This window comes from Eschrichtius robustus, chromosome 17 (assembly GCF_028021215.1).
Source record: "Eschrichtius robustus isolate mEscRob2 chromosome 17, mEscRob2.pri, whole genome shotgun sequence".
Lineage (NCBI taxonomy): Eukaryota > Metazoa > Chordata > Mammalia > Artiodactyla > Eschrichtiidae > Eschrichtius > Eschrichtius robustus.
In genome coordinates, this window is record NC_090840.1 from 4,013,461 (window position 1) to 4,038,976 (window position 25,516).

Genomic DNA, 25,516 nt, shown 5'->3' on the forward strand with positions numbered 1-25,516 from the left:
ATTGTATAAATTGAATTGAATAAAAGCACTAATGTTTCCAATGTGTCTGCCATTGTATATTTCTTATAGGCAAACACATTTATGTTTAACCAAGCAATGCTGATCCTATAACAAACGTTTCTATTTCTGTTGCCATAGAATTGTTATGCTGTAGGAATAAGTCACTTTAACAGACTCGGGTGGAGTAGGGATTCAAGTTAGCATGAATGCAAACAGCGTGCCGTTCACTAGCAACAACTGTAAGGTTGTTAATTTAAAGAAGAAAAACAAGCCTCAAAACAGCATGGGTGGAACTTGTCACTACACATGAATACAAAGGGAAAAAAGGTGTAGGATTTGTAGGAAAGACAAGCTGAAGGGTGACCAGTATATCAAAGACAGTGCACACGCAGGTACACCCTACACTGGTAGGATCCTTGTTTGTGGGCGAGGGTCTAGTCTGCAGAAACTAGGAATGATTCTCTCATCTCAGACCTATCTAATTTTGCCTCTTCACTCAAAATATATTTCTACACATGCAAATAACTAAAAAGTTAAAGACTATTCATATTTTGACCAAGTTGCTTATGAAACATATAGATGGGCTAGGTATACACAGTGCTAGACCAGTGGGTTGAAAAGTATAAAATTCAGTGAAAGACATACTTAGTTTCATGCAAATAATGATAAACCATGTTCTTAGTGGGTCTATGTCTCTGTCAATGAAAAAAATTAATCAATAGTCAATATAAGAAAGAAATAGAAAATAGAAAATACAGTCCGAGCCAAACCGCGGACTGTAGCCCGGGAGACGGCCTCTCGGAGAGCTCTGAGAACTGTTCCAAAGAGGTAAGTGGGGGAGGTCAGTGTGAGTGTGATTTTGGAGGAGGGGGTACGTGCAGTCAAGCATGAATCCCAGCAGAAGTTTGCTGCTAGTCACAAGGAAGAGACATCTTAGTTAATGGTTTTAGTGCTCTTCGAAGTATGGGAAGATGCAAACATCCAGGTTCATAAAACATTTCTGCTGAAAATATCTAACCATCTGAAGGGCTGTTCTGCAGTTTCCCCAGAGCACAGAGTGCCTCATCCTGATCTTCGCCCTGAACTCCTTTCAGGATGTACTGTAGGTCAGTGGCTGCAGTGGCTAATGACTTGATTCTTGTAGAACTGGATGGTGGGCAACATTCTTTATTTTACAATCCCCTCCCTTTTGGTCTTAATTTTGACCCAGGTTTGGAAGCCATTTAGTGGTTAATTTGTCCCACGGCGCTAGGAACGCTCATTCCCAGGTCAGGTGAGGATTTCGTCGATAAGCCAGTCAGTGCTGTTCCTGGATTAGGCCCTGTTAACAGTAACCAAAGGCCTCTCGGCTACCTGTCCTGCTAGTCTGCTATGGTCCAGGAAATGCTTTCCTCTCATTGCTTCCTCCCATAGCTAGAGCTACACGGTTACAATCATTGACCTTGTAGAACTATGTATTTGGTTAATTGTTTCAAGTTGCCTAGTCATCGTTAATTTTATCTGAGGCTTAGTCACACATTTGGTAATGCAAGAACCAATAATCTCGTAAAATAGGCAAGTAATGTAGCTAATAACATTAATATGGTCATAAGTAAGTATTTAAGCTAAGAACTTAGGTGCAGCCCAGGATCTCCCCAGGTCCTCTGACCGGTCAGTTCTGCAGTAATCGCTCTCTTGAAGGGAAATGGTATATTGGCATTTTACATAAAGTTCACCAAAGATGTCTGCACGTACAAGGTGAGTGGTGGGTCATCGTGACCCCTTATAGGATTGAGAAAGAAATGTTATCTTCTAAAGACTTACAAGGCTAGCTCCAGAAGGAGAAAAATTGATCTTTATGGTTGAGCAGGTATTTCTGCCATTGGGGAGGTCTGGTTAATGCATAATGAAGATGCATAACACACACTAGAAGGCAAAGAGAAAGCCAAAGGGCAGAGAAAAAGTTTTATGTTTACATTTTTCTTGTCTTGCCTTAAAATGTGAATTTTTATTTCATCACCTCTGGAGTGTGAGCTTCACAAGCGCTTCTCAGTTCTGGGATGGCTAGAGGGGGCTGGAGCTGGATAATTCCCTGCCCCTAGTTCAGCTGGGCTCTGATAAAACCTAAAAAGATTAGGCTCGGGGTAACTAGTTTTTCCTATGGGCAGTCCTTGTTAAGAAGAACAGAGTGAAGCCCTGAAGTAGTGGTTAAACCTGAGTGTTCTTACGCTGGGTGTGATAAAGAGTTGAGGAAAGAAGTGAGAGGACAAAGAAGGGTATGAGCTAAATGTGGTGAACTGGGGAATGAGCACGATCTGTCCATCAAAGTCCCTCTGCCTTTGGAGACAGGATGCTCTGGGAGGACACCGCTCACACGAGGGTCTTATGACCTGGTTCGTGGGAAGGTCAGGAAACCCTTCCTGCGCCTGCCAGCTTGAAATATTCAATACACCAAGGTGCCATATTTTTGGGTAGTGTGTCCTAAACCCGATCACCTGGAATGGTGAATTTTACAGGGAATAATCCCATTTTTCATTGTCAAAAGGAGAGGAAAAAACATTACATGAAGAAATTATGAGATTAGAAATTAGCAAAACAGAGAGCTTTTTTTAGAGCTAACAAAACATTTATTGGTTTCTTCCTTATTCTCCTGAGTTTAGGGCCTTTTCTCTCCCCAAACCTAAGGAATTCACCTTTATCATGCTGGCCTTACATATTATATTATTATTTGTATATGGGGTTGTGTCCTCTGCTTGGCCATGGACAAATCAAAGCCAGAGTTTTATTATATCCATAACAAGAACAAAAGGTAGAAGTTGCTTAATTTATATTTATATTATAAGAGAGAGACGGACAACAGACATTTGGTTCTTACCTACAAGAAACTCGCATTGGAGGGCAAAGATCAGAATGCAATTATCTTTTACAAATAAAATAATAGATGCTATTGGAAATTTTAATTCATTCTCACAAAACTTATTTTCTAGAACTCTTAAATCTTATAAGAAAACTTTTTAAAGCAAAAGGTGAAAAAAGTGAAATGTTTTCTAATATTAGATTATAAATGCCGTGAAAGCGAGGTGATTTTGGTGATCTGAAGGGTGTGTAGATCACTCCTATAATTTATAATCATCTAATTCTTGAATGCTTTGCTCTACAGTCTTTGAGTAATTTGTGGGAACTCTGTTTACTGGTGAAAATTGGTTTATGTTTAAATGTAAATGGACTTGTAAGAATTGCCCTCTTTTTCATCAATACTTTAGAGTGTTTTCCAAAAGGGAAATCTCACATTTCAGCATCCCCTATTCACATACAGAGGTGGGCAGCTCTGGAGGGAATCAGCACACACTGCACTCAGCTTACATGAAGCTCCTCTGAGATTCAGAGCCCTTTGTCCTCTTTCTCAGCTAATCACATGGTCCCTGTTTCTGGATCTTATGGAACAGGGTGAAGCATCTTCTAGATTTGTCATGAGGACTTGAAAATGAAGCAAAATTATATTCTTGTGAAATGACTGGTTTTAAATTCTGTCCTTCAGTGTTTGCTCATATTTATGAAATAATGTTCTATTGATTGTAGGGTACAGGAGACACTGTCATTTTAAAATTAAGAAGAACTTGGAAAATGCATGTGTAAGCCTGGAATCTGTGAAGAGCCCAGGGTTGTTTGTTGGACTTCAGGCAGATAGACAGGCAAAACCAGTTGCGTATACTGAGAATGGGAATGTTTTCTTCTATCCACAAGTCATCAAATGTACGTTTACCCTGAAATACTTCCGTTTTGGTGTGCTTTGCGATGGCTTGTGTACAGTGTCTGATAATCTCATCATATTTTCCTATTTGTTATTCTAGAAACAGTGAAAAACACCATAATGAAGACCCTTACCTCAAATTCTCAGATATTTAGAGAGTTTTTGCTACATTAAGCTCCTTTATAGTTTTTTAAATTGAGTGTGTGCATTTTTAAAAATTGGGTGTGTGTATGTGCGTGTGCACTTGTGTTTTGTTATTTAAGGATGTCTCCGTATACACTGAGAGGAGATGGGGCTGTTAGAGACATTCTCAACTTCATTGCTATTAATTTTTAATATTCATAGTGTAAAAGGAGATAAAAAGATCAACACTAATGGGATTTGAATTAAAAATAGGATTTGGGACAAAAATCCAAGGATAGGACAGAAATGTGAATATTTTGAAACTGGTTTCTCTCATATTTAAGTTCAGATTATCTAGCAAATTGAAGTAAGGATCTGAGGAATTTATTTAAACAGTTTAAGCTTAGAATATATTTGTCTGAACAAAGCTTAATGAGGTATCTCTATTGTGTTCTTAAATTACCTCAAATCTCAGTTTACTATCTAATTTTTACCTGATTTAGTTCCATGGATTTTGGCTTAATCAAAATCTAGATGATTTTCTTAGTCAGTCTGACTCTTATTTAACTTCTCTTTTCTTAGCAAGGTCTACCTATACTTTATATGGAGACGTATACAATTCTGTAAGTTTTAAAAATATATATCCTATCAGATGGGTGATATATAAATATAATATATATCTTTAGGGTAATATACCTATATCTATATATCTATATCTTTATATTATATATTATTGTATATATTTATATATACAATATCCTATAGAAGATAGTTTAAAATAAGAATATGATAGTTTAAAATAAGAATATAATGAGCTTGATTTAACATAATGGTGTATCTGGCCCTGTTCTTTGTGTTATCGGCATCAATTCCTTCTCAGCCTTTAGTTGCCATATTTAAAATTTTGCAAATTGTTGGGCTAGTACACCTTAACTGACTGCCACCCACACCCACTCCCTCCACCCTCCGTTTCCCACAGGCTGGCACAGAGTGGCACTCCTACTCAACAAAATGGGTTTGCCATCTGTCTCTGGAGCTCTTGAGAGACAGCAGAAAGACCCAGGGTGGAGTAGTCGAGAAAGCAGGGAGAAATAGCTAGCAGGGGGCAGCAACCGCGCTGGAAGAGCACAGGGGGGAAGGAGGACTGACACAGAGGAAGGGGCAGTGGGGAAAAGATGAGGAAGAAGAGCCAGCAATAATTTAGAAAAGGAGAAGAGTAGAAGAAAAATAATTTGTGGCAATAAACGAGAGAGATCATAAAAGGCTGTGTTTGCCGATTTAGGGTATCAGTACAAACAGAACAAATAGAAACAAAGTCATTCTTTTTTATAGGCTCTACAGTTTAGTTCTGTCTCTAGAGCATGGATGATTTGAGTTTTCTTCTCTGTAGACCAGCTGTGTTGTCTTGGTGAAGCCAACTAACATGGGAGAGTTTTGGTTTCTGTGTCTGTGTAACCCAGATAGCAGCAGTAACTTCCCTCTCTCCCCTGGAGAGCTGGTGGGGATCAAAGGAGTAACTGTATATGAAAGTTCTTGTTTCGGTAATAATAGCTAACATTTGTGGGCAGTTATTTTAATGCAGATGCTGCAAAGCATGGGTTATCTCATTTTCTGTCACTTTGAGAAGTAGGTATACTATTTTTATTGTGTCTTGAAACTGCACTCTTATTATTTGATAATGTTTTTGAAAAAATAATTGAGTATCTCAGCGATGTGAATTAACTTTAAAAGCTTATAGCCAATAGAGCTGGGACTGATTCTTTTGATGCTATGTTGATTAAACTGGTTGATAGACATCTGTAATCTCTTTATATAATTGATTTTCTCCCTTTATTATTTTTATTATACAAATAATACATGTAATTTCGTGGAAAGTTTTGAAAATTTGCTCATGTAAAAATCTATCCAGAGATAAAAACTATTTACATTTTGAGGTATATCTTTTCATGATTTTTTTTTCTATGAAGTTATCAACTTTTTTCTATAAATATACTCAAAGTATTTATATCTTTAAACATAAAATTGGGCTGCAGTCTTGTATATGTAAAACAATTTTATCTGCCTTTTTATTTTAAAAATGATTTTCATCAATACACATAGATTTATACCATATTTTCAAATGAGTTTCATTGATGCATTTATTACAAATTATTTAACCAATCCCCCGATGTTGGATATTTTATTGTTTAATTTTTTGTTATTATAAACAATATTGGGATGATCATTCACATACATACATATTTTTGTAGTAGTCTGAAATTTTTTCTTAGCATAAATTACCAGAAGAGGAATTGTTTGCTCAATTTAGATACAATAGACCTTTTAAATCTGAATGTCCCATAGCGATACTAGCAGTCTCGGCAATGAGAAGTGGGGCTTTGGCGCTAGTTGTCAGTCCTGTGGCGAATTGCCTAAAGGTTCTCGTTTGTCTTGGCTGTACAGAGAGCTTCCTCTTGTGCTGAGTTTGGACTATTAGGTATCATGCTTAGATCTTACAGGTTATTCTTAGATGCAAATACATGATGGTACTCTTTGACAAAACTCATTGAAATTATTATATGTAAATTCTATCTCAGTAAAGCTGATTTAAAATTAAAAAAAGATCAATGATCACAGATCACCGTAACAAATATAATGATAATGAAAACGTTTAAAATATTGTGAGAATTCCCAAAATGTTTCACAGAGACATGAAGTGAGCAAATGCTCTTGGAAAAATGGCACCAATAGACTTGCTCAATGGAGGGTTGCCACAAACCTTCAATTTGTAAAAAATGCAGTATCTTCAAAGTACAGGAAAGCAAAGTGCAATAAAATGAAGTATGCCTGTGTTTTTTTAGAACAGTTTTAGGTTCTTAGCAAAATCGAGGGGAAGGTACAGAGATTTCCCGTATACCTCCTGGCCCACAAATGCATAGCCTTTCCCATCAACATCCCCCATCAAACGGTACATCTGTTACAAACTGATGAACCTACATTGACACATCATAATCACTCAAAGTCCATAGTTAACAGTACGGTTCATTCTTGGTGTTGTACATTCTGTGGGTTTGGACAAATGTATAATGACATGCATCAATCATTATGGTATCTACAGAATATTTTCACTGACGTAAGAATCCTCACATTAATTGATTTTTGAATATAGAATCAGCCTTGCATACCTGGGATAAATCCCACTTGATACTGGTGTATTAATATTTTTATAGACTGTTGGATTCAATTTGCTAATATCTTGTTGAGGAATTCTACATTGGTGTTCATCAGAGGTATTGGTCTATAGTTTTATTTTCTTGTGATGTCTTTGTCTGGTTTGGGTATTAGGGTAATGCTGGCCTCATAGAATGAGTTATGAAGTATTCCCTCTGCTTTCATCCTCGGAAAGAAATTCTGGATAATTGGAATTGGTATAATTTCTTCCTTAAATGTTTGATAGCATTCTTCAGCGAACCATCTGGGCCTGATGCTTTCTGTTTTAGAAGATTATCAAGTATTGGTTCAGTTTCTTTAACGGATACCGGCCTATTCAAATTGTCTATTTCTTATGTGAACTTCAAAGAATTGTGTTTTTCAAGGAATTGCTCCATTTCATCTAGGTTATCAAATCTGTGGGTATAGAGTTGTTCATTGTATTCCTTTATTATCCTTTTAATGTCCATGGGCTATATAGTGATGCCCCCTCTTTCATTTCTGATGTTAGCAATTTGTGTTTTTTCACTTTTTTCTTAGTTAGCCTGACTAGAGGCTTATCGATTTTATTCATCTTTTCAAAGAGCCAGCTTTTGGTTTCATTGATTTTCTCTATTGACTTTCTGTTCTCAGTCTCCATTGGTTTCTGCTCTACTTCATTACGGTGTGTCTTTTACAACTTAAATAGACTTGATAGGTTCTCGGAAGACAAGAGATACCTCTCATTCCCTCTTTTAATCTTTTTTCTATAAATTACTTAACTTCTCTGTGACTTGGTTTCTTCATCTACAATTTGGTTAGGATTTGGTTTAATTAATTAATTGTGTATTGAGACTTTATAATAAAAGCCATTTATTCCACTACTATTTAGCTGGTGCAGCAAAACTTCTTCATTTGCTCTTTCATAAATTTACATTTACAGTACTATGAACCTTATGTATAGGAGAAAGTGTGAAGAGATCTGACTTCATGTGCTTACTATTGCACCCATGGAGACGGTTCTCAGTGGATTATCTGGGTATATGGATGATTTGAAAGTTCTGTTCATTCTTACTGTTCCAGATAATAAGCCCATCCTTATAATTCCATATAAGACCACACTGTGCCAGGTATCATTTAAAGATGTTTAATCGATGTAACTTGTGACTTTTCCTTAACTTCAATTTCCTGTTACTTTTTTAGAACATCTAGGTAATAGTGAACATATCTGAGTTTTATAGGTATCATAACAGAGCCTTAAATTATGCACAGTAATTATGCATAATAATCCTTTTGCTCTAATTCCAGCCCAGTTTTATGGTATTAGGCATCCTCTGTATACAAATTGTGAGGCTCTGGGTATTAGTAACACGAAAAAATGCAGCACCAAAGATATGGTTCAGATGTTACATTTTTTATTGCACTAAGAGGTATTTCAGGTTCAGGACTTATGGAAATTTTTATTGAAATATGTTTGGAAAATTCATTTTTGCTTCATGCTAGTCTTCTAAGATCACTCATGTTTCAAAATCTAAATGCAATACTGTTATATACTTGATTCATCAGATATTGAGTATGTATATTATGTTCTTATTTTGGAAAATGTGGAAAAATATGTTTTGGATAATAAAATAGACTTCCTGGATTTAAAATACATATGCCATAATAACATGACCCATTGCTGTTTTGTAAGTTTTAGCTGTTTTAATTTTTAAATAGCTGGTATTAAATAAAACAAAAGTTGTTTTTTTTTTTTACTGGTTCACATTGTAGAATTGCAGCCATTTTGTCTGGTGGATCTTGATACTATTAAGCTTTTGCATATAATGAGACACTTGCAGAAGTGGATAAATGAATCATTTAATTCCAGCTATATGTGCAATAACTGTACATACATTTTGATAGTATTTCCAGCTAGACAATTCTGGTTTTTTGACCTTCATCACAGGTTTTATTTTATGTTATAGTGGATATATTTTCACATTCCTTTATCAACTGTGAAAGTGAGACAAAGGGCATACCGGTAAGAGTTACTCCAATTCAGAGTAGGTTGTGAATCCACTGGAGGGCCATTTGGTACTTGGGTTTTGGACCTCCATCTGTAACCTGCCCGGCCCAAAGGCAGCGCATACAGCCTTCTGCAGAGGACAGGAACCTCCTGAAAGACATTTCCAGAAAAAGTCTTCCAAGCCCTGAATTTCCTTCTATTAAGGCAACTATCGTGTTTATAATAAAATATTGACATTGTTTTTGAGGGTAAGGTAGAATCTTGAGCAGCCAGTGGTGGGGGGTGATAGAGAGATGAAAGATGCTTATCTCATTTCACAATCTGCTTAGGTTGACCCTGTTGTGCAACCCTTTCTGTGCCTGCCTCTAATTTCTAGATGGTCACATGAATTGTCTTCTTCTCTGTCCTCCCTAGGGACTCTGTGCATGTGTCTATTATAGCACTCATCAGTATATACCAGAGGTCATTGTTTACATGTTCTCCTTCTGGGCTGCAGCCCCATCAATGTCAAAGCCATGTCTTATGCGTTGATTTATTATTATGCTCATGGCAGTGACTGCAAGAGTTTATCTTGTCTTTGTAAATCCTGGGTTTCTACATTATTTATAAATAACGTAGACACTTAATTATGGGTTCCTTAATTGGACAATAATAAAATGGACCCTAAATTATATTTAGGATCTTTTTTGATTGTTTTCCTCTCCAAGTGTTTGTTTACCCTAAGTTGACATATTTCTAGTTATTTCTGATCTTCCTTGTAATATTTTAAAGTTCCTTTATTAGCATCAATCTCCAGTGTCTATGTCTTGCACTGTCCATATGGTAAATAAACCATATGGAAAAACTTCTGTTTTATAGGCTTTGATGTTTAAAAGCTTATTATTATCTGAAATGATATAATACTTGCAGGATATAAATGACAATATGGTCATGGGCAGTCCTTCAGACACTAGTATTGTATGGTCTGTGCCGGCATTCTGTATGATTAAGTGCTGCTAATTCCCATTAGCCATACCTATGAGGTTGTTATGCCTTTTCATGCCAACATATATTTTATGAATCATCTTAAATTATTGACTACATTGTGGTATTAAGAAGTAGCTGCTATTATTATGTACAATCAGACATCTATATAGTTTTTTGTCACTGATGAGGCCTCTAAAATCTGACAATCATAGTATGAATTACTACCATTAAATAATGACTGTGCTATGCCTGATCCTTAAAAATGAAACACAGACAGCTTGAACTTTGAAATCCTAAATACAGATAGCACTCGTGAGCATATACTATGAAATTGGACTCATTATTCAGCTAGGTTGGAGATATCTGTTTTTGAACAAGACACTGAAACAGCTTGCTTCTAAGTAAAGGGCAGAAAAATAGCTAATGCTTTCTTCACTTATATGTATACTTCTTTCATTTTCACATTTCAGTAGAGGCACATGAAGTATTGTTTGAATGACATTTTCCCTTCGTCAGTTTTCCCTTTTGATGAAGGCAATGTACATTATCAAAGGAATTCCAATTTAGAACCTATAAGAAAAACATCTTGAATAAGTCATCTGAGTCATACTGTGGCGTTAAATTATTGCTTGGATTTACAAAGCAGTGAATAGATTTAATAGGAATACCACTCATGTGCAACCTGCTGCTATAAAAAATCATTTTCTGGTTACTATGTAATACAGAGTAAAGAGATTTGACTATGCATTGAGGTGGAAACAATAGCAAAATTTAAACTTGCAGAGCTGAACATATGGTGAGTTTTCTGAGAAGAAACAAGTGGTTTTGAGAGGATAGAATCTTTTAAAATCTTAATTTCAGTTGGCAGAGAAAACCCAGCGGGTATGTCTGCAACACCCAGCCAAGAGGAGGGAAAGATCCTTGAGTTGATAAACCAGCAAGAAATGCCACCAGAACCTGAGGCCAGAGGAGCTTTTCTTTCTTCAACTGCAAGTGAGAAACAGCTGTTTTTCTTCTTTTGGTTTGTCTGTCTCCACTGCTTTTTTTGTGGCCACCTCAGGGAGAACACCGAATTATTTTTATAATAATATAGGTGACATTATAGCACGTGAACTTGCTTTTAAGATGTTACCTTGCTTTTTCATGCTTTGGTTTTATATTGCAAAGAATATGTATATTTTAAAATGTGTTTATTTCTTTCTCTTGAATTAAGTGTTCACTCCAGAACAATACTTGAAAGGAAGGTAGTGTTAAATTATAACAACATATTGGACTACCACTTAAAAATATTTTATGAATATGTTTTATGAATAACAGCAAATTCTCACCAAAGTCTAAGCAACAACAAAAATAACCTCCTCCATTTCCCTGATACTGAAATTGAGGCATGAAGAAAGTACTCAGGCCGCAGAGGTCTGAATTTTTAGTCCGTCTCTTAGTATGTTTGATTATTTTTCTTGCTCTTAAATGTATTAAATTCCATCTGACTGAGAAGTAAAATGAATGCTATCTGACAGATGCTGTGCATCAGAGTCTAGTCATCTTTGGGCAAAATGAAATCGTGACCACTGTCTCTGAACCTTTTTTTTATTTTTAAACCTATCTTGAGAGACAGATATAATGTTATCTTTAAAACCAGTGCTTTTTGAAAATTAGTTACTGGGTGTGCTCTCTTTTCTCTCAGATAGTAACAGAAAATAGATGTCTCTTGCTTACAACCCAGGGTTACTGTCACATCAGCCAGAGGGAAGGGAAGTTAGCCTTTTGAGTTTTGTTGCATTGGACTAGGCCCAGTTTTATTTACTTATTTATTTTTGACTGAGTTGGGTCTTCATAGCTGTCCGCGGGCTTTCTCTAGTTGCGGCGAGCAGGGGCTACTCTTGGTTGCGGTGCGCGGGCTTCTCATTGCGGTGGCTTCTCTTGTTGCGGAGCACGGGCTCTAGGTGCGTGGGCTTCGTAGTTGTGACACGCAGGCTCAGTAGTTGTGGATCGCGGGTTCTTGAGCACAGGCTCAGTAGTTGTGGAGCACGGGCTCAGTAGTTGTGGCGCACGGGCTTAGTTGCTCTGTGGTATGTGGATCTTCCCGGACCAGGGCTCGAACCCGTGTCCCCTGCATTGGCAGGCGGATTCTTAACCACTGTGCCACGAGGGAAGTCCCAAGGCCCAGTTTTATATTTCTATATCATGGCATGAATCCATGGAGCAATGTGACAAATCACACTGCATGAGAAACATGTACTTAGTTAAATTTTTCACAGAAGGAGAATTTAATCTTGTGTCAGGAAGTAAGGGCAACTAAATCTGGGAAAGCCACCCTGAGTAAAATTTTCCTTGGTTGAAAATAGCATGCTAACTGAAATTTCTAGGAATATTTTTTTTTATGAGTTGCAAAATGCTTAAGAGAAAATCTTTTACATATTTTATGCAAATTTTTTCTGGCAGAAACATTTAAAAATGTTGCCATTGTTAAATTTTCTTTTTTAAGTTTAAGGTGTACAACATGTTGATTTGATACATTTATATAGTGCAATATGATTGCCATTGTAACATTAGCTAACACCTCTACAATGTCGTTTATTTACTTCTTCTCTGTGATGGGAATAATTAAGATCTAGTCTCTCAGTAAGTTTGACGTTTATAATACAATATCGTTCTCTGTAATCACAATAATGTACACGAGATCTCCAGGTCTTATTTGCAAGTTTGTACCTTAAATATTTCTCTTATTATCCCCCTCCTCCCAACCCCTGTCCTTGGTGACCACCATTTTACTTTCTGATTTCACGGGTTCAGCTTTTTTTAGCTTCCACATATAAGTGCTATCATATTTGTCTCTGTCTGACTTACCTTACTCAGCATAATGTCCTCAAGGTCCATTGTGTTGCTGCAAATGGCAGGATTTCCTTTTTTCTCATGGCTGAGGAATATTTTATATACATTATTATTTATGTATTATATATGTTTTTGCTCTCTATTCATCCATTTAGGGGCACTTAGATTGTTTCCACATCTTGATTATTTTGAATAATGCTGCAATAAACATGGGAGTACATATATCTCTTTGACATCCTGTTTTCATTTCCATTGGGTAAATAACCAGAAGTGGAATTGCTGGATTGTATGGCAGTTCTATTTTTAACTTCTTGAGAAACCTCCATACTGTTTTCTATAGTTACTGCACCAATTTACATTCCCACCAACAGTGCACAAGTGTTCCCTTTTTTTTTTTTTTTAAGATCTTTATTGGAGTATAATTGCTTTACAATGGTGTAAAGCTTCTGCTGTATAACAAAGTGAATCAGCTATACATATACATATATAACCATATCCCCTCCCTCTTGTGTCTCCCTCCTACCCTCCCTATCCCACCCCTCTAGGTGGTCACAAAGCACCGAGCTGATCTCCCTGTGCTATGCGGCTGCTTCCCACTAGCTATCTATTTTACATTTGGTAGTGTATATATGTCCATGCCACTCTCTCACTTCGTCCCAGCTTATCCTTCCCCCTCCCCGTGTCCTCAAGTCCATTCTCTACATCTGCATCTTTATTCCTTTCCTGCCCCTAGGTTCTTCAGAAACTTTTTTTTTTTTAGATTCCATAGATATGTGTTAGCATATGGTATTTGTTTTTCTCTTTCTGACTTACTTCACTCTGTATGACAGACTCTAGGTCCATCCACCTCACTACAAATAACTCAATTTCGTTTCTTTTTATGGCTGAGTAATATTCCATTGTATGTACCTGCCACATCTTCTTTGTCCATTCATCTCTCAATGGACACTTAGGCTGCTTCCATGTCCTGGTTATTGTAAATAGAGCTGCAATGAACATTGTGGTACATGACTCTGTTTGAATTATGGTTTTCTCTGGGTATATGCCCAGTAGTGGGATTGCTGGGTCATATGGTAGTTCTATTTTTAGTTTTTTAAGGAACCTCCATACTGTTCTCCATAGTGGCTGTATCAATTTACATTCCCACCAACAGTGCAAGAGGGTTCCCTTTTCTCCACACCCTCTCCAGCATTTATTGTTTGTAGATTTTTTGATGATGGCCATTCTGACCGGTGTGAGGAGATACCTCATTGTAGTTTTGATTTGTATTTCTCTAATGATTAGTGATGTTGAGCATCCTTTCATGTGTTTGTTGGCAATCTGTATATCTTCTTTGGAGAAATGTCTGTTTAGATCATCTGCCCTTTTTTGGATTGGGTAGTTTGTTTTTTTGGTATTGAGCTGCATGAGCTGCTTGTATATTGTGGAGATTAATCCTCTGTCAGTTGCTTCATTTGCAAATATGTTATCCCCTTCTGATGGTTGTCTTTTGGTCTTGTTTATGGTTTCCTTTGCTGTGCAAAAGCTTTTAAGTTTCATTAGGTCCCATTTGTTTATTTTTGTTTTTATTTCCATTTCTCTAAGAGGTGGGTCAAAAAGGATCTTGCTGTGATTTGTCATAGAGTGTTCTGCCTATATTTTTCTCTAAGAGTTTTATAGTGTCTGGCCTTATATTTAGGTCTTTAATCCATTTTGAGTTTATTTTTGTGTATGGTGTTAAAGCGTATTCTAATTTCATTTTTTTACATGTAGCTGTCCAGTTTTCCCAGCACCACTTATTGAAGAGGCTGTTTTTTCTCCATTGTATATTCTTGCCTCCTTTATCAAAAATAAGGTGACCATATGTGTGTGGGTTTATCTCTGGGCTTTCTATCCTGTTCCATTGATCTATATTTCTGTTTTTGTGCTAGTACCGTACTGTCTTGATGACTGTAGCTTTGTAGTATAGTCTGAAGTCCAGGAGCCAGATTCCTCCAGCTCTGTTTTTCTTTCTCAAGATTGCTTTAGCTATTTGGGGTCTTTTGTGTTTCCACACAAATTGTGCAATTTTTTGTTCTAGTTCTGTGAAAAATGCCATTGGTAGTTTGATAGGGATTGCATTGAATCTGTAGATTGTTTTGGGTAGTATAGTCATTTTCACAATGTTGATTCTTCCAATCCAAGAACATGGTATATCTCTCCATCTGTTTGTATCATCTTTAATTTCTTTCATCAGAGTCTTACAGTTTTCTGCATACACGTCTTTTGTCTCCATAGGTAGGTTTATTCCTTAGGTAAGTATTTTATTCTTTTTGTTGCAGTGGTAAATGGGAGTGTTTCCTTAATTTCTCTTTCAGATTTTTCATCGTTAGTGTATAGGAATGCAAGAGATTTCTGTGCATTAATTTGGTATCCTTCTACTTTTCCAAATTCATTGATTATCTCTAGTAGTTTTCTGGCAGCATCATGTATAGTAAAATGTCATCTGTAAACAGTGACAGTTTTAGTTCTTCTTTTCTTATTTGGATTCCTTTTATTTCTTTTTCTTCTCTGATTGCTGTGGCTAAAACTTCCAAAACTGTGTTGAATAATAGTGGTGAGAGTGGGCAACCTTGTCTTGTTCCTGATCTTAGTGGAAATGATTTCAGTTTTTCACCATTGAGAATGATGTTGGCTGTAGGTTTGTCATATATGACCTTTATTATGTTGAGGTAGGTTCCCTCTATGCCTACTCTCTGAAGGGTTTTTTTATCATAAAAGTGTGTTGAATTTTGTCAAAAGCTTTTTCTGCATCTATTGAGATGATCATATGGTTTTTCTCCTTCAATTGGTTAATATGGTGTATCACATTGATTGATTTGTGTATACTGAAAAATCCTTGCATTCCTGGGATAAACCCCACTTGAACATGGTGTATGATCCTTTTAATGTGCTGTTGGATTCTGTTTGCTAGATTTTGTTGAGGATTTTTGCATCTATGTTCATCAGTGATATTGACCTGTAGTTTTCTTTTTTCGTGACATCTGGGTCTGGTTTTGGTATCAGGGTGATGGTGGCCTCGTGAAATGAGTTTGGGAGTATGAGTCTGCTGTATTTTGGAAGAGTTTGAGAAGGATAGGTGTTAGCTCTTCTCTAAATACTTGATAGAATTCGCCCCAACTTCTTCTCTGCTGTCACTCTGACCCAAGTCGAACACTCTCTCATGATGAATGACCTTGTAGCTGCCTAACTAGCCTTGGGCTTCAGCTCTGCTTCTTCCAGAGACCGTCTGTCACACAGCAGCCAGAGTGCTGCTCTAAGACCTCTTTTTAAAAAAATTTTATTTATTTATTTTTGGCTGTGTTGGATCTTCATTGCTGTGCATGGGCTTTCTCTAGTTGAGGCGAGCGGGGGCTACTCTTGGTTGCGGTGTGCGAGCTTCTCATTGCGGGGGCTTCTCTTGTTGTGGAGCACAGGCTCTAGGCATGCGGGCTTCAGTAGCTGTGGCACATGGGCTCAGTAGTTGTGGCTCATGGGCTCTAGAGCGCAGGCTCAGTAGTTGTGGCGCATGGGCTTAGTTGCTCCTAGGCTTGTGGGCTCTTCCCGGACCAGGGCTCTAACTGGCATCCTCTGCATTGGCAGGCGGGTTCTTAACCACTGCACCACCAGGGAAGCCCCTATGAAGCTATTCTAAATGCTGACATGGCACAGACTTTGGATTTGGACATGAAATCCTGGAAATCCAGATGATAAAGCTCTCCTAATACAAATGCCATCTACGAAATGCCCGTGACTTGTTTAAACTTTGCCTTCTCTGGTTGCAGTAGAAATGATTTTTATAAGCATCCATGACTTAGGTGGGAAAAACATCTCTTCCCATATGAACATTACCTAGAAGACTCTCATTCATTGCTGATTAATTAGATCATGACTCTCTTCAGTTGTCTTCTTTCTACCTCTACCAAACCATAGTTAAAATTTGTTTCTCGCAAGAATACCTTCCTCTTGCGTTTGCAATTTAGCTGTCATTCTAGATAGATTTGGGTTACATTAGCCATTCATATTAAAATCATGTTAGTTGAAAAATACTTCAGAAGACTTATTTCATACTTTCAAAGACATCAGAAGCAACTATCATCTCCTGAAGAATGAGATTATGTTTGTCAGTGTACTTTCAGGGTAGGGCAAGGTGTTCATTCATTGTTCAGGGGATTAGGTATTGTAGATAAAATAAACCTGTCCTCTGTATTCAAAATGCTCATTTATTAAAAAAGAAAAATAGGACTGTTCTCATCTACATCAAAGGGAGACAAAGGTTTAGAACTTATGATACCGCATATGCAGTAAATGGTGCTTTTGTAGCAGTAAATAGAGATGCAGTGCCTGAATTTGCAGCGCTCTCCTGAGGGCTATAGGTTGGATTATGTTGCTGGTTCTGTTAGGGAAAGTAGAGCTCAAGGAAGAAATCTTGTTTTTTAAAAGAAACTTTTAATTATGGAAAATTTCAAACATACATAAAAGTAGAGAGAATGGAATAATGAGTCCTCAGGTATCCATTGCTCAGTTTCAAAGATTACCAATATCTGCCTAATCTTGTTTGTTCAGAACTATAGATTTTATTCAGAAACACCCTGAAGGGGTCTGTCAGTTAATCCAGAGTCCCCATCAAATATTCTTCCAGTTTAGAATGTTTTAAATCTCCAGTCGACAAAAGCAAGTGCTTTTATGTTTCTCAAATGGATAAATTTATGGTCTGAGACTAATGGACTTTGGTTCATTTCCAAAAGATCAGGGCATTGGATTGAATTCATATTTAATTGACAACAACACAAACTTTGATGCATTGTTCTATATTACAGGTTACACCAGTTCAGTCATCAATTTTTGTAACGTGAGTGCACTCTGAAGATGTGCTGTGTCCGTGCAAATGCTTTATGTTTGTGAAAATGCTAGACCGGGAAGAAGAGGCTTTGGAGACTAGCAACTTGTTTGCAGGTTAAATCACACAAACAAGCTGAACTCAGACACACACGCACACACATACATGCAGACACACACACTTGTGTGTGCACACCCGGAAAGCTAAAACCAAGTAACCACGGTCTCTGGACCCCACCCCAGCGTTCGTTGGTCTGTTTGCTGTTCCCTGTTCATCGTTCGTTCGCTGGCCTTCCTGCCCGGGTCTCTCCCTGCTCCATACAGCTTACCCGTTTCAGGCTGATGTTTCTAATACTCCGATCACCTCACCACCAGACTTTAGCAGATGGTGCCCGCACAACTGTGTCCCGACTCCCTCCCCACCTGCCCGTGCCTTCTACCATCTCACTGTCTCTCCTCTTCTCACGTGACGTCTTTGTGATGTCATGGTCAACACATGTCACCATGTGTGGTCCTCCCATCGTGCCCGCTGCTTCAAGCCTTTGTACATGCGGGCCTGCTGTTCCCTCCACCTGGAATGCCCTTCCCTTCTTCTTTCTGCAAAATTCTGATTCATCGTCATACATTCAGCATGTGGTTCCCTCAGGGACTCCCCTCCTGCCTGCCCCTCCACAGTCAATCACTCCCTGCTCTCTGCTACGTCTCAGCTTCATAGCATTTCTTTTGTCTTCTATGAGTGCGTCTGCTTGTTTGAAATCAAATACCTATACATCTGCCTTTCCCACTAGGCAATGTGTATCTCCAGGTTGAGATTTTCATTATTTTTCAAAATGTTAATCTCTGTCATTAATATTTAGAAAGCCATGAACCACACACAGTGCCCAGCGAAATAATAGGAACTACATAAAGTTTTCTTGAATGCACTAAAAATAATCCTTTTTGATGACTAAGATACTGATTAAATGATTAGCCTCCTACAGCATCTCTTACTGACCTGGATCGCTGGTTGCTCTCTGGGACTCACGGACGTGCTGCGGAGTTTTCCTCACTAGAGATCTGACCACACTCTTGTCTCGGGTCTGGAGAAGTTCCAAGTGGGTTTGCAAGGTTCCTGATGGTGCTTGACTAGAAATAGCGAGAAGAGCAGTCATGTGTGCCCAGCCAGCATTTGGGTGTTGAAGGTTAGATTGTGTCAGCAAGTTTCGTTGGACCAATTTTTTGTGATCTTTCCCAGGGCAGCTACCTTTGATACTTCATCCAGGACGGCATGGGGCTCACGCTTGCCTGCCTAGGGTTCAAGTTTAGTTCTTTGTTGCTGCCTGTGTAGCTCTGGGCAGACGATTTAACCTCTGAGTTCTGGCCTGTCCACCCGTTTGATAGGGCTCAGTGCCTCTTAGGATAGTGTGAGGGACAAGCAAGGTTGATGTGACGCTGCAGGTTCAGTGTTTAGGGCAGCGCTCGGCACAGAGTGAAAGGTCTCGTGTCCCGGGGAACCCGTGTCTACTGGAGCAGCCAGCACCCGTCTGGCTTGTTTAAGCACCGAGGCTTCGGAGTGTGACATCCCGTTGTTTCCTTATTGCGTGACTTGGGCATGTTAGTTAACCTCTGCCTCTTTTTCTCGTCTTAAAATGGACATCAGAATTTGACTTACTTCATGGGATGAGAAATGAATATGAAGCGTTCAACACAGACCCTACTATATAGTAGGAGCTTGATAAATGGTGATTATTATTACAATTGAAGGGAAGAAATGCCTGCTGTTACAATGACAGAAATTACCCAGGATAGTAAAGAAGGAGCAACTATTAAACATGAATGCCAGTTCTTTCTCAGGGCTCACAGCTTTTGTGTGTGTGGTTTTGATTCTAACGTCTCTTCATTAGCGTGGGAAATAGCTGGTTATCTGCTGGCTTTGTTGTCATCAATGTTGGTGCCATACTGGTGAGACCCTAGGCGCTACCTAGGGTTGCCTGTAGTTTCAAGGAAGAGTCTTGGCTTCCTTTTAGCCATTCGACCTGAGGAGATTTGTCTCATTTCCCAAGTCTGCAATATTTCTACCCGGAAGTATCAGTGAAGATCTGACGTGAGGTTCTAGGGTCAGTCCAGACACCAGTGCAGTGCGGCTTGGTACCCGGCATCTCCTTCGGTGCGGGAACAGGCTAAGCGAGTGCAGAGAAGGCGGCAACTGTAACCCGCTTCCTGAGCATCTCGTACAGACGAGGAGTGGCTGTTCGGTGACTGCCAGCGGCTGCGGCTGCTACCGGGCAGGACCTGTTCCCCCCACCACTGCAGGCTAGCCTGCTCAAAGCACCTCAGAAACCATTTGCATTTGTGACAATCCTACCTTTGGTTCCAAATCTTTTCACTGTTCTCTCTGGTAGGGTACCTTTTTTTCCAGAAACATTTCAAAAAATTTTCTCTCTCTTTCATCGGTCATTCTTACATCTCATTTGAAAATGTGTTTTAATTGCACTTCTCTTTTGTTAATTTATATTGTAGTAGTTCTGCCTAAAAATCTGTAAGCCAGGCAGGCAGATTTATGAGAAAACTGCAAATTCCAGCACGTACCCGTGCTGTGTTGAGGACAAGTGAAAGATGGCTACGCATGTCAGATGTTTAACGCTCTAATTTAATTTACTTCAAGTGGTTGAGCTTCAGTTGACCAGAACCTTGCTGTGAGGAGACAAGCACAAGTCAACTCCCGGGAGCTGTAGCTGCTCGGGGCCTCCCTGTCCCACCCCAGCCCTCCCCACTCAGGGTTGATGTCCTTGGGCTCCAGGTGACAAAAGATTCTGTCAGCCTGATGCGGCATCTGATGTGCTGCTTTCCCCCCATAGCAGAAATCAGACCTTCCCAAAGCCCTGAGACTCCCCTGTCGGAAGATGAGTGGAAAGTGTTAGTGTGACGGGAGACGCAGGGACTCGAGCCGGCGTCCCACTCTGGGTGTACGGAGACCCAGGAGCCGCTGGACCAATCCCTCTCGGCAAGGACAGCCCAGAGCAGCTGTTCTTCCCAGAGAGGAAGATACGTTTCAGGTGAGCAGCGCTGGCCATCCTGTTGGCTTTATGAACATTTCGAAGGAATTTCTGTAACACAGAGGGTGTGACTGTGTGTGTGTCCTGTATAAAGTACATCTCTGGCCCATTAGAATCCCCGTGAATGGTGCTAATGCCGATTGTAATGATCAGAGGAAGCATTTTCCCCCCTGCATATCTTATATAAGCCAAGTTGTAGAAGAAAATTGCTTTCTTTAAAAACAGCTCCTGTTAGGCCATTGGTTTGAAACTCGCCCCATAAACTGTCAACCTCAACTCAAATTATAACCAGATTATTAGCCATTTAGAGATTGTTCTGATGATGAACACCCTTCTTTTATATGCTTGCATATACTCTTACATGTTGCTCCGCTGACCTGTATGGGTGTGAAATCATTTTCTTGACATCTTCAGAGGCCGTTTTCTGAGGTTCTGCCGATGCTCATTTGAATAGCTCTCTCCTTAGCATCAGAGAACACTGAGCTGCATTGTTTTGAGAATCGCTGGTTGCTTCCCCCAGTTCCTCAGGGTTTTGGACAATGACATTCCACTTCGCTAATTCACCGCACTCCCACAGGGTGAAAGCTAAACAGGTCTTTGGTGCATTGTTCAAGGGCAGTTTTTCTCCCTGGGGGATGTTCCTTTGTGTCCTAAGACTAGACAGAGAATAGGGAATGATTGGGGCCAACTCAAGTCACGAGGAAGCCAAGGCTGCTTAGGCTTCAGTACATGGCCATCACTAATACTCACGTAGTTTATAGATTTTCAGACCTGAGCCTGGCATTCTTCTTTTGCAACCATTAAGTTTTCAGTCAAGACTGCAGTCATGGAGGAGCACTTTGGACCAGTTCACAGGCAGTCATACCTTATACAACACGTGCATTTCAAAAGATTATTTGAAGATGATCGTTTAGAATTCAATATGCACGCGTTACGGCTAGATCCCTGGGCAACCCCACAAAAGTCTATGACCGAGAGTATACTTTGTGGTGTGTGTATTTAATGCGTCGGTAAATCCTGTCAAGGTTTTCCTGGGAAGGTTCAGCCAGGGTCCTGTCTTGGAGTGACTGATGTCGATTCTCAGTGTTGATTGCACATTGGAATCATCTGGGGAGCTTTAAAAACCGCCAAAGCCTCCTTGTTCCACCGCCAGACATTCCAATTCTAGGGTGCAGCCTGGGCACTGGGGTTGTCAGAAGCTTCCCAGCTGATTGTAAAGTGCAGCCAAGGTTGAGAATCCCAGTTGCAGCATTCGACTGCAAATCAGGTGAGCTGGATCAGAGCCCTAGCTTTCTGTGTATTCACTGTGTGACCTTGAATGTGTCCCTTATTTTCTCCAGGCCAGGATTATATTTACATATAGAATGGAGGAAATGATATCTGTTCTTTCCCTAAATTCCAAGGTAGTCTGATGACAAAAAGAGAAAATGTATATACATTTAAAAAATCCTATTGACCTATAGAGAATGTAGTAAATTGGTTAAGAACAGAGGTCTTGGAGTTATAGAGACCAGTTTCAAATCCAGATGGAACACTCATTAGTTCTGTGTGACCTTGAACAGATTACTTATTCTCACTAATCTTTGATTTCCTTCCTAGTAAAGAGGGGGAGGTGGGTAGTAATTCTACTTATTTAAAAGGCTCGTGAGGTTTAAAGACTGTCTGGGAATGTGTGTGATGGGCAGTGCCCCTGGGAGGTGGGTATCATTACAGTTGCCGAGGACTCTCTCCTGGCCAGTGGCACCAGCACATGCCCCTCTTGGCTGTGAAGTGAGAGCAGGACTTACCCAGCTCTAAGCTACTACCTCGACTGCAGAGATCAGGGCTGGGTACAAAAGCCCCCAGGAGTTCAGGGCCTCGCGGACCCTGGGCCAGCAGCATGGGCGTCGCCTGGGAGCTTGTGACACAGCCAGGCTCTTGGGTCCCACACCAGACAGACTGAATCAAAATCTGCATTTTAACAGGATCCCCAGGTAATCTGTGTAGACACTAATGGTTTTCTGCATCCTTTACTTTCTTTTAATACTTCTTATTGAAGTATAGTTGATTTACAATATTGTGTCAGTTTCAGGTGTACAGCATAGTAATTCAGTATTTTTGCAGATTATACTCCGTTATAGGTTATTATAAGATAATGGGTATAATTCCCTGTTCTATGCAATATATCCTTGTTGATCATCTACTTTTATATGGTAGTGTGTATCTGTTAATCCCATACCACTAACCTGTCCCTCCTCCTTCCCTCTCCCCTTTGGTAACCGCTTGTTTTCTGTCTGTGAGTCTGCTCCTGTTTTGCATATAGATTCATTTGTATCATTTTTTAGGTTCCACATATAAGTGATATTATACGGTGTTTGTCTTTCTCTGTCTGACTTATTTCACTTATTTAAGTTATTAAATAACAAGGTGGTGTATTGCCCTTCTGAATCCTCACAGTTCAATGGCCTAGACATATCTTATTATAGTGAAAATGTCTGCTTATAAATCTGTCTCCCTCACTAGACTAGAAATTTCTCTGAGTTAGGAACTATGCCATCACTTTCATCTCTGTGTACCTGTGGCCTTGCACATTTCCTACATTATATGTTAAATAAACATTAATTTAGTTAAACTGAAAATTGTATGCAACAGACATTATGTCCATTCAACCCATAAAGAAACTGAGGACCAGAGATGTAAAACAACCTATTTTACCCAGATCGCAACGTCCAAGATACCACCTGAGCCCAAAGTGATTCCAAAGCCAGTTCTCCACAATGCCACCTGGATAACAGATAGTCTTGGACCACGTCAGACACTAAGCAGGTGCACATGCTGTGTGTGCAAGTTTGTTTCTCTTCCTTGAACTTTAAACCTCTACGTCTTAGCCTATGAGTCTAACTGAGAGGATTTTCAGAGTAGAAGGAAGTTCTAGACTCACTGGTACTTCTTCTTAAGCTTGTAGAAATAGCTATATTTAACTTTGATGAAAATTGGGTTTTTTTCTTCTTAAAATAAGAGCCCATTTTTCTGTCATTGGAACTGAGCTCGGAAGACGTTGGCTTCCAGTGAGACTGCGGCAGTCAGAGAACTGAGCATATGCATGCTCTTACCCTGTTCTTGCAGCTGACTCCTTCTGCATATTTTTTTGTCAAGCCTCATGATATTTCTGTCTCATATTCTGTGTCTGTGGTGCCCACTGATAGCTTCTCGGGAGGGCTTAATCCCTAGCCTCTGAAAGGGTCCCTGAGAGCTATTCAACTACTGGGAACAAAAAATGCATTTCATTAAGAGGAGAAAGAATTTTTTAACATGCTTAACTTAAAATACTCTTCTAATTTTTTCTTTGCATTTCATTCAGGTTGAGTTAAGAAGCATTGGTAAGATATATAAAGATAGGACATGATGGAACCGAGTGGAGCTTACAGAGGGTAATGTTTTTTATTTTGTGCTTCATAGTTATTCCATTATGAAAAGAGATAAGCAGGATTATTAAAGCAATGAGAAAGATAACATATTTCTCTAGTTGTTGTGCAAAATGTGAACAAAATTTTTATAGATATTACACTTCAAATACATGTGGTTCATCTTCGAGAGTTTTTTAAAAATAGCATTTTAATTGTTGTATTTGCAAAGGCAACGTGCGTTCATGGGAGATCTGAAGAATACAGTGAAGTATAAGAATGAAAATAAGTAGTTGTTCATTGACCATCAGGTGACCACTGGGGTGGTTCTTTTTCTTCAAATCTTTTTTCTATGAGTCTCTCTCACGAACCCTCTCTCCCTAAACACACAGAGACACACACACACACACACACCCCTAAACATGTAAATGTTATATGTATGGAAGAATATATATTGTATACGTACACTTACACATATCTCACCCTTTTATGAAATTCAATCATGCTATGTGTGCATTTTGGAATCCTACCTCAACAGTAACAATAATAGCAATACCAATAATCATAAGTGTTTGCTGAGTGCTTAGCATATACCAGCTGCCTTACAAATACTATCATATTTCTGTTGCCTAACAGCTACTCTTTGATTTAGGTGCCATTGATATTCCTATTTTATAGATAAGAAAACTGAGGCTCAATAAAGTTAAATAATTTGAAATAAAGTAATTTGAACCACAGTCACTTAAAAATGGTTTTACTGTATTTTGGGCCCTGGGGACTGAGCTCTTAAGCACCATCATGGGCCTCAAGTTTGTTTTCAGAAATAGAGAGCAGTTAAATTCTTAGAAGCCATGAGATTTCTGTATGGAAGCAGTAATTGTTGTAGGGTCAGATAACATGGTTTGAATCATAGAACATCTCTGCTTTCTAGTTTTAAATGCTGGGTCTGTCACTGATTCTTTTACAGGAATGTTATGATATGTTATTTAAAATTTTTTAAGGTTTAAAACTTTGAAAACCACTGATAGAATCTAGAAAATTTATCATTTTTCCATTTAAAAGTTTCTTAATCTTATCTGTGATTTTTAACCTTGTGTGTTTGATCATATAATGAAAGTAAATGAGAAAATGTTAAATTTGCTGAAATGTTTATTGTAGCATTTCTTAGCGCATAACTAATACTATAATGGAAACTGGCATTCTTACCATATAGGAGCAGGTAAATATGTTCCAGTGAGTTAGGCAAGAAGTATTTTGAGCACCTAATATATGACTTGCATTGTGCTAAATGCTGGTGAGAATGGGAGAAAACCATATGGAGGCTTTAAAGTTTTTCTAGTCAGAAGCTTTGAAAGGTTTCAAAGCAGAGACAAAAAGTGACCTTTTAAGAAGATGCGCAACCCATAGAACCTGCAAAATTGCGCAAAATTACAAA

General features: G+C 38.8%; 2 pseudogenes; both read left to right on the forward strand.

Annotated features, from left to right (window-relative positions):
- LOC137751009 (uncharacterized) overlaps positions 1 to 20,702 on the forward strand; it is a 70,918-nt pseudogene extending 50,216 nt beyond the window's left edge.
- An 822-nt stretch (positions 20,703 to 21,524) lies between these two features.
- LOC137751010 (lipoxygenase homology domain-containing protein 1-like) overlaps positions 21,525 to 25,516 on the forward strand; it is a 101,394-nt pseudogene continuing 97,402 nt past the window's right edge.